Genomic DNA, 6,000 nt, shown 5'->3' with positions numbered 1-6,000 from the left:
TTCTCGATTAAAATTCGCGAGCGACAGCATGGAGAAGAACTAACATCCAGGCCCGGAGGCAAAGTCGGCTGTGAGCGCGCGTTAAGCCGACGATTATTCCACCGAGCCGAGGGGAAGGATCATGTGCACGGGTTCTAGTGGATTTCATTAAAACCCTCGTCAAGGGAAATTTGAATATTGCACGGCTGAAACGTGGATCTCGCGTCGCACTCATTCGTTTAGCAAGTCGGAACGATATAACACGATCAAGTCTCGTCATGTCATTTATATCTTGCTTTTCATGCGCGTGATATTCATTACCTCTCATTAATAAAAAAAATTGTAAAACATTTTTTATGTGTCAATTAAAGAATTAGATCATTAATGAATCTTATTACTTGCAATTTCAAAAAACTTAGTCTTCAAAATTATTTTAATTTATTTTTAGTAAATAATTTATTAACTCTGCTATTTATAATATAAAACACACAGTTCTAAGAAAATTCTTCTATTTTTAAATAGATTTAATAGATTGAAATAGAATTAAATAATTAATCAAATTTATTATTTAAATTATTTTTTACTTGAAAGTTTGCTAGTCCACGAAAAATTTTTTATAATTAGTATCAAAGTACGCATATTATGTCACGAAACTCAGTTTTCCATATTGCACTCGAATTTTCTATAAGAGAAATTTGACTGTGAATTTGTGAAAAAATATATTATTAATTTCAAACTATATAATCATCCTTGTATACAAAATGAATGTATTACTAGAGAGATTTACTTATAAAGCCAATAACAAGTTTCTGCGGGAACGATATTTTTCGATATTCGCGAAGCGTACTCGGTACCCTCGGTGACTCGACGACGCTCTACGCAATTAGCTAATTGCCGCGATTTAATTTAGCAATCGGATTTTCGCAAAATCACCTGGAATTAAAATTACCGATAACGAACGCGGATAGACAAAATGATACTATATTTCAGGGTTGTGTGGAAGAGTATTCGATTCTAAAATTAATAAAACGTAAAATTAATTGAGGTAATCATTATTACATCCGAAACAATTGACTTCAAAATTGGTACTTAATTAATTAAAGTGATATCAAAACATCTTGTTGTTCAACAAATTTTAGTGTAATGATTCCCCCATCGATTTAGGAAAAGAATATTATTTTTTATAATTCTAATATATTTGCAAGCTCCGTGGAAAATACGTTAACTTATTGTTAGATAGAAAACTCTGTTGGCATTAATTTTGCTGAGAGCAATTTATGTTCTAGTATTGAACACATATACTTACTGTATTTTTAAGAAATAAAGCCATTACTTTAATAATTATAAAACTTAATAATAACACACTTTAAATAAAACACTTTGCTTTTTCTTTCTTCGATTTACAGTTTTACTATTAAAATAACAAAATGATGTAAATAAAAAAATATTAAATAATACAGAATTAAATAAGATTAAAAAATATTTTCATAAAAATCTTCATGTTTGGTCACGTTTAGTACCAGTAATTTTCGTTAAATACATGTCTGTTTTGCAAAAGTATATATACACCTGGTATATATTCATATATTCCGAAATGTCGTACATGCCAATATACTAAGTGAGAACACGGTCAAAAGTCGTCTATCGTAATTTCAACACGAGGAAAGTTCAAACTACGAGGTAAAACGAGCTTTCGCAAAAAGCCTTGTCTCGAAACGCCCGGCACGTTCCCAACGACGAGAGAAAAGAGGGAAAAAAAAAGATATATACAGGTCGGATTCTTTTATGAATCCGGGAGTGCTTTAACTCGCACGCGTTCAGCTTCATCGACTTGCTCGTTACGCCACTGCTTTCGCATTAATTTCTACTTCTACATGAGCCAAGCAGGAATTGCAATTAACTATTAACCGAGAGAACATGGATTTCCGATGTTCTTACGACCACCATCGTCCATTTCCTTCAGAGTCGTTCAAGTAGACTATCTTAAAATTTATTCGTTTATCAGAACATTTACCACACGCCATTTACTTGTTTCCAGAGTAAAAAAAATAAAATAATTTTAATATACATATACGTATCAATTAGTTAATTGCTTGTGATAAAATTTTTATTCTTGCTGCGCTTCCTAATATATCTTTTCCAAATTTCTAAGTGTATTGTAAGTTGAGTATTACAAGTGTATTATAAGTTATTATAATTGTGTTGTTTTTTTGTCCAAATTTAATATTTTTTCCTTAAAAAGAAAACGGTTTTTTTGGATGGTTTATAATACAATTTTTACGGCTTGTATTTCCGTATTCAGCATTTCTAAATCCTCTCTGCTCCAAATTTCTAAATGCCTAACATAATTTATACAATCTTTTCTGTTTTGTGACCTGATATTTTCATATTTTTTTCTTAAAATTATCAAGTCTAATTTATACGAGATCTGTAGAGATATACTAGTATTCCTATGTAAATACTAATTTCTCTTTGCCCTTACATGAATATCATAAAATATACGTCAAGTAACATTACGAAATCTTTGCAATTTAGTATAGACGTCAAAGTCCCCTTCGTCATCTTATTCCCGTGGTATATTCAATAGCGAAACTTTTACCTCTCGGTTCGCGCGGCAACGCCAACTTTAATATCCGAATACGAGGAGTTATCGTGCGAAAATTCGATACGAACTTGCGATACTAATATTTCCTGTCGTTGATCGGAAGCCACAGGGTACACTTGAAAGCGTCCGCGACAGTCTACCGTTCGCGTAAACTTTCCAGTTCGGAAGTTATTCCCCATCGCCAACTTTATCCAACGTTCACCACGTCTCCGCAAGAATCTCTTTTTTGTTCTTGAACGAAATTATGCCGTAAGAATTTGGCTGTCGATTAGTCAGTATATCTATATATAAACGCAGGAGTTCTCATGATTCTTTTAAAAAATATTATACTTTAAAGAGAATTGCGTATGGAGAGATTTGCAGCTGCCGTTAATTTCTCTAATATTTACAAAAGTATAACAAATATTTTATAAATTAAAAATTGTTAAAATTTTTATCGCTTGATGACGATTGAAGCTGGGAAGCTTTGTTGTGCAATTATCTTCAAAATTTGAATTCACGCCATTCAATTTTTTAAAAATATTATATAATTCCATGTCCAAGCGCAATTCACATTTATCTTATAACACGACGACGATCGAGAGCGTATTCGATATCCGATAAAACGTATTATCAAGCCTATTGTCGACGATTTGTTTTCTACAGACAGGCGACAAGCGCGCGATTCTTTCCATTCATGACAAAAAAAGGTGCTTTTATGGTGCGCTGACAGCATCAGAATGGAGATCACAAAGTGCAGTTAAACTAATTGATAGGTACACGCTCGATCGATTCCTTGATACGAGGGACACACGCATGCGAAATTACACGTTACGTGTCCCAGTAGAATGACGCAATCGATAAAACTCGACTTTCGCCCTTGTTCACAACGATCTTTCCTTCGGCGAGTAAATTACTACTCGTATTTACAGTTGTCATATGAATTTTGTATCAGAAAGCATATTAGATAAGATACTCAAAATAACGTTTCATATTCTTCACTTTGCAATATCACATACACCATGAAATATTATATCCATCTGTATTTTTAAGCTTTTAACTTTGATACGTACATATATCTATATATACACATTACATATATAATGACTTACGAGAAACTAATTAAACGTACTACCTACACAATTATCTATAGGACTAATTGATTCGAAGGAAATAATCGACGAAAATGGCCTTGCAATATTAATATAACATATAAACAAATATCTATATGATCTACGGATATCTTATTATTCACGAAGTTTCAATAGGAATTAATAATAATGTTATGATTTCATCAGTTTCGTGAGTCTCGAAAAATTATAGCTACAGTTTATATTGATTAATATAAATACAACATTATGCTTAATTTTCTTCACTTTTATACCAATAAAAAAATCCATAATATACCTACGCTTCGTTCATTAATGTAATATAACATTTTAAAAAATGTAAGGTGATAATAGCGTGTTTCTGCCTCAAATAGCGCTTTCTCGCGCGAAGTAAATCTACGAAACCTGAATTTAGCGAACGAACGGATAGAAACAACAAAACCCGACACCATGTTTTCGCGTGACGTTAATTAAATTGTCCTCACGCGCACGCGTACATGGCATGATAATGGAGGTGGATGTAATGAGCGTATTTAATCAGGCTGTTTAATCAAGGTGTCCTTTTCCAGCCGGCGGCGCAATATCGTAAATAACTCTCGCTCGTATTCCCGACGCGCTGTAAAAACGTAATGCGCATTCGCGTCGCGGACGATGGCCGAATAACAGTATTTCGGGCGCACAATGGCGCAAAGAGATATCCCGTAATTCCCTTTTTTTCCCCACGCAATAACAATGCCAAAAATTTAAAATTTGCACGAGTAATTGCCATAATACGCGATTTAAACGCTCAAATGCATGCATAAAGCGCATAAATATACGAACATATATAGATTGCACGTGATTATATAATTCCTAAATCAATTTTACATAGATTATGTGCGTGTACATAATTGTGCAATTTGTAATCACATATCAAAATCCGCTTGTTAAATGTAAAAGATTACAAATGCTTAATGATTTGCCGATTGTAATAGATTTAGATAACTAATGATATATTCATATATGAAATTGATTTAATATTACAGCGGTAATGCTGATGCAATTTCAATAATAATATTACAGAATTAATTAACGGGAGGAATGCGAATATCGCGCCACTTGGGGACGCTCTATATATTATGTGATATTGTCCACAATAGACACCGAGATGAGATTATTGTGCCGCGCGAGAGCCGTATTACAGACGCGATTGAATTACGCTTGGGAAGCAGTTGCAGGCTCCGGTCGCTATCGCGAATAAGAAACGCGCGCCGCGAAATTATGCCGAAAGAAACGCGACGATAAATCTTTAGGCAGGATTACTTTCCGGAATGGACCGGAAGAGAAGCGAGAAATGCGCGGGGCAGCGCGGGGGAGGGTGTAATCGGAAATGAAAGATGGCCGAAGGTCGACCGAGCATTTTGCGCTTGCCACTCGCTGTAATTTCCCACCAAGGGGAGAAAAGTCGTTGCTCTTTGCCGTTTCAACGAGTTCGGGTTCTTCATGGTAATCGAGGGAACCATTCAGGGCTCGATCTTTACGACCGACGGTTTGTTCCGTATTTATTCTCTCGCCGATATTTCCCCGGCTTTACGGAATTTCGATGAAAGTGGGACTTTAATGAAATTCTATTAACAAGGTTTCTTCTCTCCGTTTACATCTATATACCTATTCGCAAGTGTGCAATCTAAAGGTTTCAAATTCATCGCGAATAAACGCATAAAAATTTCTATAATGTGTGTATTTGTGTGTGTATATGTCCACAAGCAATTATATATAATTTAAAATAATATTAGCATTTAGGATCGGAGCAAAGCTCGGAAATGTTTTAATTTAAAAACGATTTATGTCAACAATTTTAAAATATCAATGTTATGCCGAGCTTTGATCCACTTGATCCATCGATTAAAACCTGCTGTGTCCATGAGATTGCGGGAACATGTTTCCATAAATCACGATCTGATCGACGTTTTAACCACGAATACGGTCAGCCATGTATAACGCGCGGCGCGGCGTTTCGGTGAATAATTTCGTCGTTGTTACCAAAGTGGGATTACTGAAGCGAATCTCGAATGTATTCGAATATTCGGATATGGCGTTTTGACATTTGAATTTAGCAACAAATTGCGAATAAATATCTCCAGGAAGTACAAACTTCCACGGAATATAAATAATTCAATTAAATAATTATACTTAAACAATTTAAATGTCTAAAATGTCATACATAAAAGTCATTATTTTTATTCAGAAATGCCTAAGCACTTGTTATGTACGATGTATAGGTAATGCGTTTACCATTTTTTTGTATGATTTTTAGCATACATGGAAAGAACGGTTTTGCTGAAGTAT

This window comes from Temnothorax nylanderi, unplaced genomic scaffold, assembly GCF_030848795.1.
Source record: "Temnothorax nylanderi isolate EJ_2023f unplaced genomic scaffold, tnyl_v1.0 TNYL_tig0039_pilon, whole genome shotgun sequence".
Lineage (NCBI taxonomy): Eukaryota > Metazoa > Arthropoda > Insecta > Hymenoptera > Formicidae > Temnothorax > Temnothorax nylanderi.
This window is presented reverse-complemented; position numbering follows the sequence as displayed.